The sequence below is a fragment of the Puma concolor genome, chromosome B3 (genome assembly GCF_028749965.1).
Source record: "Puma concolor isolate L17-30 chromosome B3, mPumCon1.1.hap2, whole genome shotgun sequence".
Lineage (NCBI taxonomy): Eukaryota > Metazoa > Chordata > Mammalia > Carnivora > Felidae > Puma > Puma concolor.
Genome location: NC_141672.1, coordinates 103,125,726 through 103,138,803, shown reverse-complemented (window position 1 = coordinate 103,138,803; position 13,078 = coordinate 103,125,726). Strand labels below are relative to the sequence as shown.

Below are 13,078 nucleotides of genomic sequence, written 5' to 3'. Positions count from 1 at the left end.
GAGAGTCCTTGTTTTACATTTTCAGAGTAGAAAATGTACTTAGACTTCTCCTTTTAATTTTACCATTGTCCATATATTCATGGTCATCTAATCACAGAATGCTTTCATGAAATAATGCAGAAATACATTCCTGTAATTTATCATGCCTCTTGAATACTTATATTTTATTTTTGACTATAATTAGACTAGCCTCTTAATTTTTGCCTATTTTCCTAACTTGGTACCTTCCTTCTGGCTTCGTTTTCCATTCTACAGCCAGAAATTTATTATCAATAATTTCATTCTCACTCATAATAATGTATTGGAAAGCCTAACCATCTTGACTTTCTGCTCTATCAGCTCTGACAGTTTCCATACTTTTTCAGTCTCTCCAGCTGCTTGTTATCGCTGATGCTGGATTGTTACAGAAAATAGCATAATTATTCTAGATGGGATGCATTTATGACTTTAGCTACTTGCTAACTCACAAATTCATTAATGCTACTTGGCTATATTTTTATTCATCCCTCTTTGATTCCTTTTCAAGTTCTCCCTCCTGGTATTTCAGACGCTTCTCAAGCTCTAAGCTACAGTCCTCTTCACATGTTGGAATATGAATTCCTCTGCCTTCCTTTCTTCCAACAGAATTACGATATACTTGATTTGTGTGTTACTTTGTAATTTTTTAGTAATTTAATCTTCTTGCAGGTTCCCTTTTCTATCAGGGTATATAAATTCTTTTGCTCCTTAAACATACCAAATATTATTTAATCTCTGGAGCAGATTATTTATAGATACTTAATGAAATCTTGAAACATTTTCCTTATAATTTCTCAAAATCAAACAAGACCTTTTGGGAAAGGAGGGAGAGGAAGAGAATAATGGACAGATTTTGAACTCATGTTTTTAATTGTGTTATAATCACATGTTATCCTTTGCTGATTTATACTTCCCCATAAGCACCCTATACTGTGTTTGTTCTGCCTTTTATGATTTCTGTTATTGCATCTTCTCTCTCATTTCCCTCCTCTTTTCTGTTTGTATGTAGGTTAAGCATATTCTGCTCTTTTTTTGCACTTTTATTTCTTCCTGTCCTATAATTGCATTTTTCCCCTTTGCATCTTACAGTAACTTCCAAATATCTTCCTTTATGTCAACCTTTCATTTTCCCCAAAGATAATGAGTTAGCTTGTAGGATCAGTGAAATTGGATGTGACTGAGTTTTCTATTCTTTTTTGGCATTTAACTTTACCATTGGTTTCAGCTCTTATTTTTTATTTATCCAATTAAAATATATGTTCATGCCTTTTCACATTCTTCTTATTATATACCAATAGTGGGATTAGAGCTTACAAATAGTAATGTCAAGACTGATTTTGTTCGAATGTTTTCAACCATTTAAAAATGTAAAAACTTTCCTTAGCTTGCATGCCGAACCAAAGGACTCAGGTGTGCAGCAGCCTGTAGTTAGCTTACTCCTTTTCTACAGGACAGATCATTCACTTTTAATTGGCTCTCTTTTTTTAATGTTTATTTATTTTTTGAGACAGAAAGAGAAAATGAAAAGGGAGGGGCAGAGAGAAAGAGAGAGAGAGAGAGGGAGACACAGAATCTGAACCAGGCTGTGAGCTGTCAGCACAGAGCCCAACATGGGCTCGAACCCACAAACTGTGAGATCATGACCTGAGCGGAAGTATGACCCTTAACAGAGTGAGCCACCCAGGTGCCCTTCCCTTTTAATTGAGTCTTTAACCTTTCTGAGTAGAATAATTAAGATTATAGTACTAATAATAGTAGTAAGAACAGTTATTACTGTTTAATGTATGCCTGGTGCTATATAAAGTTTTTTGCTTGCATTATTTCATTTAATCCTCATAATTACACTATCAAGTATAATAGGCACACATAGTCCCCTCTCCACAACTTTATATATGAAGAAACTTAAGGCTTAGAAAACATGTCACTTTATTATGGATCTTGTATTCTTAACCGTGTGCTTTTCTGCTTCACTCAAGGGAAAAAACTGTCAATTCTAACATTACTCCAAGGATTTCTGGGGCTTTTCTGAAATCTGTAAGCCTCTCTAAAATGACACATTTGCAACTTTTGTGGTTATAAGCCAGATTCTCTCCTCAATATATTTAGCAAAGGATATTCTACTTTATGACTAATTAAAAGGGAAAGATTGGGGCGCCTGGGTGGCTCAGTCGGTTAAGCATCCGACTTCAGCTCAGGTCACGATCTCGCGGTCCGTGAGTTTGAGCCCCGTGTCGGGCTCTGGGCTGATGGCTCAGAGCCTGGAGCCTGCTTCCGGTTCTGTGTCTCCCTCTCTCTGTGCCCCTCCCCCGTTCATGCTCTGTCTCTCTCTGTCTCAAAAATAAATAAACGTTAAAAAAAAAAAAATTTAAAAAAAAAATAAAAGGGAAAGATTTTCCTTTAATGTATGTTATTATTTTCATAGAATTTTCTTAAGTCCTAATAATTTATTTTCACAACTTAATTACTGTGTGATTGTTTAGATCACTGTGTACATGCTTGAGTGAACTTAGTGTCCGTGTGTGTGTGTGTGTGTGTGTGTGTGTGTGTGTGTGTGTTATTCTCAGCAGAAGCAAATGACCTGTGAGGTATACCACCTTTGGGTATACCAACTTTGGGTAGGCATTCTGATGAGAATTTGGTTACTCTTCTTTTAATACTGTTTTTGCACCTGTTGGCATAAATCTATGAAGCCACCATGGAGAATGATATTGCTGTTCTGGAGAACCTTAGGGAATGGCTTCTGAGGTGGTACAAGAACATAGGCACAGTTTTCAGTGAAAATATTTAATAACTCTCCAGTCGCTTTGATACTCAGATGTGGTGGTGATAACCACATGTATTTATCATCTTAAATTCACACTTGTTCAGTTCTGTACTTAGTAGTAAAAAGCACTTTCTTCTAGTACACAGAAGTGTGAACAGTTATGACAAGGGTCAGAGTACCACTTAATCCCTTGTTCATGGCTTGTAAATTTGTAAATTAGATAATCTGCATAAGCAGTCTTGCTTTCTTGCCTATTTATATTCAGACATTACACTAAGAATTCATTGATGTCGCTGTTTTTGGTTCAGCAGCTTAGGGAGTGTTAGAATGTGGATTTAAAGGTGGCCTTGTAGATCAACTAGTTAAAACGGTTTCAGGGTTTAATTCATTTGGTCAGGATCATACAAGTTAGTGACAGATGTGGTAGGGAGAAAGCACAAGAGGTAATGTGTCAGAGAACTGAGGCATGCCATGTGTATGAGAGTGGAGTAGAAGGGAAATCAAGATGATGCACTAGAATAGCTTTGTGACCTTATGGGAAGGTCTTACTTTTTTTATGCAAGTAAATAGGTCTCAGTTTCTATGTATAAAATGAGGACATTAGACCAGATCTTTAATATCCCTTATCTCTTCTAAAATTGGATGATATCTAACTACTTTTTCTGTAGAGCTGGAAATATTTTTGATTTTGCTGATTATCAAATGACTATATAAAAATTACATTTTTGCCTGTAAATGAAGTAGAAGTGTGTCTACTGCTATTAACATTTTTCTTTTAAACGGTTGTGTAATATTCTGTTGTTTCATTGGTGAATGTATTGTTTAGCAACCCATCAACTACATGGACATTTAAATTCTTCCCCCCTTTTTACTATTAAACATTGCTGTGGTATACATTATCTTCAAAACTGCTTATATGTAATGTATACTGTTTGATAGTTTTTTGGCATTTGTGTACATCTGGGAAACTATCACCATAGTCAAGATAGTGTATGTATCCATTTCCCCCCAAAATCTTCCTCCTACTCAGTGTAGTCCTTCTCTTCTCAACCCTTTTTTCCTCAGGCACTAAACTGCAGGCTAGTTTTCATTTTGTAGAATTTTATGTAAATGTGATTTTATATTATGTACTCTTTTCTTTTTAAGTTTATTTACTTTTGAGAGAGAGAGAGAGAGAGAAAGCACATGCTCATGAGTGGGGGAGGGACAGAGGGAGAGGGAGAGAGAGGATCTCAAGCAGGATCTCTGCACAGAGCCCGACATGGGGCTTGAAGTCATGAACCACGAAGTCATGACCTGAGCCAAAATCAGGAGTCAGATGCTTACCTGGCTGGGCCACCCAGGTGCTCCTGTATTATGTACTCTTAAAAAAAAATCTGACTTCTTTAATTTAGCACAATTTTTTTGAGATTCATCTATGTTTTTGTGTATATTAATAGTGCATTACTTTTTATTGATGAGTAGTATTTCATTGTATGGATGTTTATGCATTCACCTGTCAATGGACATTTGGGTTGTTTCTAGTTTTGGGTTATTAAAAATAAAAACTCTAAAGCTTTTGATAGTAGCCCATCAACTACTGATTGATTAAACATCATTCTACATATGATAAATTTGAAAAAAGACAAGAGGATGAAATATATACTAAGGACTTTTAAATGCCTTGGTCTGTTACCTGAGCTCTAGAAAGGAGACATTTTGGAAACTTAAGATGAACCTTGTGGAAGCAAGAGAGCAGAAGAAACACTGATCTTATAGATTCTTTTTCCCCCAAACCAACACTCATCCTTTGAAATGCAGTTCAGAAATAATATTTCTAGAAGTCTTTTCTGGCCCGTCAGTTCTGGGTGTCCTCTCTTTACTGCCATTTATGTATTGGTGAGTTGTTGCTGTGTTTTGAATCCAGCAGTTTACAGGTCAGTGGTCCATATGATTGACCTCTGAGAAGAGGCATGGAAGGAAGATAGCTGTTGACTGGATGAGTAATTAAATTCAACCAATATTTAACTGTTTATGAACAGTGGATAATTGTGGCAACACTTAACACTTGGTGAATTTAAATGGATTCTTGTTTATATATGTCTAATATCCCAGCTAGACTGTAAGTTCTTTCAGGATGTGTACTCTGTGTCTATTTATTCTTGTATTGCTGATGTTTGGTAACTTAATAGTTTTTTTTTTTCTCATTACTTGTTTTGTAAAGAAATTGATGCAATGAAAAATAACACTGACATACAATTAGGAAATTTATGTGCATACACGCCCTAATTTTGAACAGGTTCTATTTTATGTGAATCTGTAAAGTAGTTAGGGATTTAGAGCACACCTTCATGTAGAAACAGTTTTAAGTTGCAGACAGTTCCTAGTTATTGCGGATGGAATGAAGGCCAAAAGGAGGTTATTGGAGTCAGCAGTTTATAGGTGTTCGGTTAATGGATGCCCTTTGAAGAGGAATGGAAACCAGCCGCTGACTGAAAAATTAAATTCAACAAGTGTTTATTGATTTGTGAATGTATAGGAAGGATTAAGACTTCAAAAGAAAATCCTTCAGGGGAATTTCCAGTCAGTAATATTGTCAGAATGTGATAAATGCTTAAGCAAAATGTCATCAGAGTACTGAGGGTAGTCCACACTGAGGAAGCTTTAGGGATCCTTAGGAATACTTCTTAGGGGAGATGGCATTTGACTTGAACCTTGAACATAGGGTAGACTTTTGGCTGTTAGAGAAAAGAATCTCTGAAGACAGGAGAAAGGTAGCTATTACTCTGGCTGATAATATTTGTTTTTAGCTACCACAGCTCAGGGACTTCAGAAAAGAAATGAAACTGGCATCTTCCTTGGCCTGGACTCACCCATTTTCTCTATCCCAGACTGAATAAATGGAAATAATGGTCATGTTGATTCAGTATGTTACAGGTTTTCAATACATGTTTCAGTTGTAAGTTTTACAGGTTTAATGATTAATTATTTTAAAAATTTGAGTGTGGTTGACACATGATTATTTATTAACATTATTTGAGTGCCTAATTTGTATAAGATAGTTTGAGATCCTGTGGACACAGAGGGTCTTATCCTAATGCACCTTAGAGTCTAGTGATTCTCTTTATAATTGATCAGAATAATAGAGCAACAATTCTCCTACTGACCTGATGCCCATGATCTGCTTGGCTCCCAACACTAACCCTTTCTTCTTAAAAACCAGGGATGGGGAAGGACATGCTTGTCTCAGCTTCCCATCTCTGTTTCCTGGGAGATGAGTATTGTGAGTATATGTGGAAAAGGGGACCATCTTCAGCTTCCTCTTCTTCCCAGGGACAGTCATACTATGCCTTTCTTCCCATGCTGTCCCCATCCTCCCCAAATAGAAACTGGATGTGGAGAATGGGGACAGGGTGTTTGGGAGAAAGGGACTCCTATCCCCTGGAGTTAGAAGAAAGGACATTTGGGGTGTGTCCTAGCTATTCCTTTATTCCTCCAAACTCCTCCTCTGTTCTAAAATAAAATAAAATTATAAAATAAAATAAAAATAAAATAAAATAATAAAATAATAGCCTACTTTCCCTTTTTACTCTCCGTCAGTGAATCCTTGTTGGTTTTTGGCAACTTTAGGAATAAATGGCATTTTTTGTGGGCAAGAACCCTACCCACCTACCCTCCAGATATTAACAAAACAGCTTTTTGTTCATTGTCTGTCTGTGGAGTCCGTCTGTTTTAAACTCAATTAATACAATAAAAATTAGATTTATTTCATTGGATTTGGTAATTTATAGCATGTTAATGGAGAGATTACACCAAATATTTTGACTGTTAGAGTCATCTCATAGGCAAGACCTTGGTTTTGCAGTCACATTTCTTTTTTTTTTTTTTCTTTTAAAGTTTATTTATTTTGAGAGAGAGAGAGAGAATGCATGTCCTCACACACCAGCACATGTGCAGGGGAGGGACAGAGCGAGAGGGAGAGAGAGAATCCCAAGCAGACTCCGTGCTATCAGCGATCATGCGGGACTTGATCTCACTAACTATGATCATGACCTGAGCTGAAACCAAGTGTCTGAGGCCTAACCGACTGAGGCATCCCTGCAGTCAAAATTCTAACCCGTCAGTCACAGTGAGGTGGGGGAAGCCTTACTGGGAATAGTGAGGATGCAAGGTCTACTCTAGTTAAGATGCAGTAAGCAGTGGGTGTTTTATGTACCAGTTCTGTTGGACAGAGAATCTGAACAGTAAATATTTCCCTCTTCCTGGAGTGGATGATTGAGAGTTAACTGGAACTGTTTCCTGCTTGAGGTAGTATCACAATATATGTATTATTTATATTTGTCCCTCCTACAGCAAAACAAAAGCAAGAGTTTGGCATGCAAAAGAACTGGAAGAAAGGCAATAGATTTAAAGCTGATCTTTGTTTTAAATAGGCTGAATATTCTACACCAATGATTCATTCTTTGTGAAAGAATATGCTGTTTGGCCTTTTCAGGGGAACTACAGTGCATCCTATGATTTAGCATCACAATGAGGGCTTATTCATTAGTTGAACAAAGGCTTTTTCTAGAAATGGGAATTATATTGTCAGTAATTTTAGAGGGAAAATGTCATTGTCCATTTTCATAGTTAATGTGGTGACCAGGGAAAATAGGGTCTTTTAGAAGTTTTGAAAGTATGTAGGGAAAATTCTACCCTTGATTCCTTTTTTTTTCCTGTTGGGGCAGTTTTGTGCTGACAGGATTTGAAGCATATGTAAATATTGTTTTGTTGCTTTGGAAATATATTTTTTACCCTAAATATCCAACTTTCAAAAAAGTATATCTCTAGTTGATGATATATAAAATACAATTTATAAAGAAATAAAACACTATATTTTTCTTTAGATCTAATTCTTCATGTTTCTAATGTTTTAAAGTATGGTGTACTAAATAATAGTTTTATTATTTTCATTGTCCTATAGATTTATAAATAATAGGAGTTTTAGTATTGAGAGTTTTACTATATTTAGTAAAAAGGTATTAGTATTTTAGTATTTAAATATTTTAAAGCCTGGGAACAATTATAATTTTCCCCATTGATATTAAGATCATAGTTTGCATAGTTTCAGCTGGCACGATCAGTTTTATTGCTGCTGTTCATGTGGTAAAGCCGTGAGTGCCTACAGTTAACTGGGTAAATAAGATTGAGAATGGACTCTGGAAATAAAGTATCCGTGCCAGGTAGCACAAAGGAGCTGCTAGGAGTTACAGATTATTATTTTTGAGTGAGAATAGTCATAGTTACCAGTTTTTTCTAGGCCTATTCATTTGCAGGGGTGTAGGTAGAAAGTTCATTTTAAACAGGATTTGGTTGAGAGTTGGGATTGGGAAGGGAAAGGAAGTTTTAAGCCAATGCGGTGAAGTAATTATGATAATAATCGACTATTGGATTTAAGCTGAATAAACAGAAGAAAGAATATTCATTGATAGATAGTGAGCAAGGTGGTAACATTGGTAGATGGAAAGTTCTTAGTGGTGTTGCAGGATTGTTGGAGGGAGTGTTGTGAAAAGACAGCTCATGGAAAGAAAGTAAGATGTGCAAGTTGAGACTGTAAATGGGTTTCACTTATTAGTAATGACAGGTTCAAAAGAATTATTATGTAAGTGAGAACTTCAGGTAGGAGAAGATCATTGGAGAAAAGGTTAGTGTACTGGAAGGATCATCAACATTAATGTTGGAATCACTAAGAATTATGTTGGGATGATGTTGGAGAGTGACAGTGAGTTAAGAGCTAAAAATAAGGAAATAAAGGGAAGTAGTGACCTGGGGGGCAGCAAATACCTATAATGAGTTAGAGTAGTTGGTGGTATAGTCTCATGAGTATAAAAGCTGGGTTACAATGACAATAGTCCTTGAGGGTCCCAAGGCAGAAGGTGGTAGATAGTTGTGAGTGTTTAGAGACATGAGGGGCAGGGGAATGTCTTCCCTAAAACAGGAAGAGTTTTTGGGTCCCGCCCTTGATTCTTGCTGGAGCCTGCCAGATGGAGTTGGACAGTGCTGCAGGAGTTTCTTGACTCTCCCAGGTGGTGGACCAGAGGAGGTGATTTTCTTAAACATAGGTAGTCTCTTGATTCCAGCCGTACAACTTATTGGAGATGGGATGAGGCTGAGTGATCTTCCTATAGGCCGTCCTTTCACCCTGGGGAATAATGGCCTGCTAGGTGATGGTTGTGTTCTTAAGTTTCTACTGGCTTCCTTTCAACTGCTGCTGATGTTAGCCTATAGATGGTGTGCTATTATACTAGTATTTGTTTGACTTCTTTAAAATATATATTTTTTTAATATTTATTTTATTTTTGAGAGAGAGACAGAGTGTGAGTAGGGGAGGGGCAGAGAGAGGGGAGACACAGGATCCAAAGCAGGCTCTAGGCTCTGAGCTGTCAGCACAGAGCCTGATACGGGGCTTGAACTCACGAACTGCGAGATCATGATGTGAGCTGAAGTTGGACACTTAACCGACTGAGTCACCCAGGCGCCCCAATATGTGTTTGACTTCTGACTGTGGAGGAATGGTAGAAAGAAATCTACCCTAACATCAGCTACATGTATAGTGTCACAAATATGTATGTGTGGGTACACCTATGTATGTTTATTTATGTCTGTAAATATATTAGCTTTATGTATTTTATCAAATAGATGAGATACCCTTTAGGCAGTACTTGTTTGCTTACCTTAACCTTTAAAAAAAATTTTTTTTAATGTTTATTTATTTTTGAGAGAGAGAGATGGAGTGTGAGCCGGGCAGGGGCAGAGAGAGAGGGAGACATAGAATCCGAAGCAGGCTCCAGGCTCTGAACTGTCAGCACAGAGCCCTACACGGGGCTTGAACTCACAAACCGCGAGATCATGACCTGAGCTGAACTTGGACGCTTAATCAACTGAGCCACCCAGGCACCCTTGTTTACCTTAATCTTAATGCTCAAATGCCGAGCATCAGTGGCAATGTATTGATGACAAGAGTGTCAATGTGTCTAGTATTATTAATATCTGGAAAGTGTTTATATTTTATTGGGTTACTATATAATAGGGACTGCTGGGTTTATATAAATCAGACGTGTATATTCTTCTTTGGCTTCCCTTATTGTATTAAAGAAAATGATGTTACACTTTAAAACAGGGACATTTTTGTTTTGTATCTGAATTCAGTAAGATAATACATTAAATGCCATGCACATTTACTGGTTCAAATGTTTGGAAGTTTAAATTCTCTTTTCCAGAAATACTTTGTAGTAGCTCTTTTTTGCCTGTGTAGAAACAGATTAAAAATATATTTGTTAGTGTGTTTTGAATGGAGGTAAATCCCAATTCCTATCATGATCAGATTATTTTTGTTATTTCTCAAGTGTGAATAGTATCAAGCTAATCAAATGATTTATATCTTGAAGTATTTTAGTTGAACTAAATTATATATAATATATATATATAAATTATATATAACAAAAATGTTATTTTGACATATGTATTATGTGGTGGACTTATAACCACATTGCTAACAAGCTTCACAGCTCTTTTGCTTTCTAAAACTGAAAATCTTGCATTGAGTAAATTTTGAAAAACTCTTTGAACAGTGATAATAGTACATTTCCCTAAGCATGTAAAATATTTTATCTGGGTAGTATAGGATTTATGAGATTTATCTTTAGTTAAAAGATAGAATTATTACCGTACTGTATCAGTCTTCAACTTAACTATATGATGATTTTTTGGCAAGAGTTCTGACTGGGGATAAGTGAAAAGTAGTTATAAATGAAAACATTCAGAAAATGACAGTAAATACTAACACTGCTAAAGAATTTCTGATATCCTAGTCTAAGATTATTTTGGTACTGTCGGTGATTGGAAAAAATTGCTAAATGCCATTGGAAAGCAGGTATAAATGAATTGTTCTGTTCTCCTTGACAAACGTTTTCACCATGTATTAAGGCATTGCTAACTGCAGTACCAAATAGCTCCCATATTCAGTGACAAAATGCACTAAAAATTCATTAAACTGTGACAATGTAATGTGAGTATTCCTTATTAGGCAGCTTTTCTTCAGTAAGTAATTCAGGAATCTGGGATACTTTTTAAAAAAAATGTTTACTTTTGAGAGAGAGAAGAGAGGGTAAATGAGAAGGGAAGGAGGCAGAGAGAAAGGTAGACACAGAATCCGAAGCAGACTCCAGGCTCTGAGCTGTCACCCAGATGCAGGGCTCGAACTCACAAACCGTGACCTGAGCGGAAGTTGGATGCTTAACCCACTGAGCCACCCAGGCGCCCCAAGAATCTGGGGTACTTTATTTCATGCTGTTCCCAGGTTATCTCCCAGGAAACATTCAGGTGAAAAGAGCATGGAGGATCCTGGCTAGTGCACTTCCCTACTGCTCACATTCCTTCAACTTGAACTTGGCTATATGTCCTACCTAACTTGGAACGGAGCTGGAGAATTCAGTCTGCCTTTGAACACAGGATAATGAGGGCCTATTGGTCAATGGCTGCCAAACTAAGCCAAGAGTAAAATTGTTTATTATTTTTTTTAATGTTTATTTTCTGAGAGAAAGAGCTTGAGCTAGGGAGGGGCAGAGGTGGGGAGACAGAGGATCTGAAGCAGGCTCTATGCTAACAGCAATGAAACCAATGTGGGGCTTGAATCCTAGAACCTGAGGTCATAACCTGAGCCGAAGTTGGACGCTCAACCAGATGCCCTGTAAAATTGTTTTTCACGTAAAAATTTTGAATAGTTAAAAACTTTTTTATTGGTTAAGTGACATACTGATATGAAGGGTTTTTGGGAAGTTTATATATTTTAGTAAACACATTAGTCCCTCTGCCCCCATATTCTTTCTTTCATTCTTCCCTTTCCTCTTTCTTTCCTTTCCCTTCATTTTCTTTCTTCCCTCTCCTCCCCTTTCCTTCCCTTGCCTCCTGTCCTCTCCTCCTGTCCCTTCTCCTCCCCTCCCATCTTTTTTCCTTTCTTATTTCTTTCCTTTTCTTTTCTTTTACTTTTTCCTTTTTTGTTTCCTTTACCCTTTCCCTTTCCATTTCCCTTTCCCTTTCTTTTCCTTTCCTTTCCTTCTAGTAGTTGCGTGGCATGCGGGATGGGGAGACCAGGGACATTTAGGGAAAGTTCACTTGAAAATTAATTGTAATGATTTAATCACAGGGTTTGTTTTTTGAAAGGCTAAGTTAAATAGTTTTTTATTTGGGAGTGGGGTCATCAGTGTTCCATGCTCATGTGTCTGTGCTCATGTCTGTGTGAGAGATAGCAGTTTGGATTTGGCACTTATTAAGATGGTTTTAAGAAATATGATAAATCAGAACTATAGTTTAAAATAGTTCTTTTTTTTAAGTTTTTAATTTTAAAGAAAATACAGTTAACATGCACAGTTGTATTAGTTTCAGAGGTCAAAATAGCTCTTTTTTGTGTATGTTTTGGGAGATGTTTAATTCAACTATAAGAATTTCATCAGATGGTAAATATATATTTATTTCATTGAATTTAACTAGCCTAAGTAAGTGGTGAAATAGATTCTTATTAACTTAAATACTGACTTAATAAACAAATCTAAATTAGGGCACCACACACTGACCCATTAATGGAAAAATAAAAACATAATGTACTAATTGAATCATAAATTTAGTTGCTTATCACATTGGAACAGAAACTAAACTTTTGAAAATGTATAGTTTCATCCATTTTATATGGCAAAATATTTTGTGTATCAGTAATTCTGAGTACAGTTTTTACTTATCTGCCTAGTTGCTGCCACAGTCATCAGCAGAGGGGTTCCTCCTTATACACATTGTTATCTTAGATAAACCATTTCCTTAGCCAGGAGTTCAGGGAAAACTAAGCCAAAGAATCAGTCCACATTCTTCGTTACTAGAGACTGGACTGTCCTAGCATGGGAGTAAAATAAAATAGTACAAAATTATGGATTTATAAATAATATCAAACTCTGAACCTGGCTTTTTAATAAAAATTAAAGTAAGGAGCAAAATTTCAAGGGATCTAAATTCTATTAACTGCAAAAGGTGTTTAAGTATGTGTATAAACTTGTCTATGAGTATGCCTGTATAATTTTTCCTTATTTATTAAAATGAGTGTTCTTGGTATGGAGGAACTTCTTCACGTGGTGGTTCAGGCAAGTTAGATTCCATTAAGAATCTGGGCAAGGCTTATTGGGATATTTTCAGGTTAAAATTATAGTATCAGAAGATGGTATTGTGGTGATAATAACCCCAAATATTCTAAAAGGTGAGAATTAAAAATCTGGGCATATTCATATTGAAAAA

General features: G+C 36.4%; 1 protein-coding gene across 3 annotated transcripts in view; it reads left to right on the top strand.

Moving 5' to 3' along the window:
• The window catches only part of ADAM10 (ADAM metallopeptidase domain 10), a 133,011-nt gene that overhangs the window by 61,877 nt on the left and 58,056 nt on the right, over positions 1-13,078 (top strand). The window lies entirely within an intron of this gene.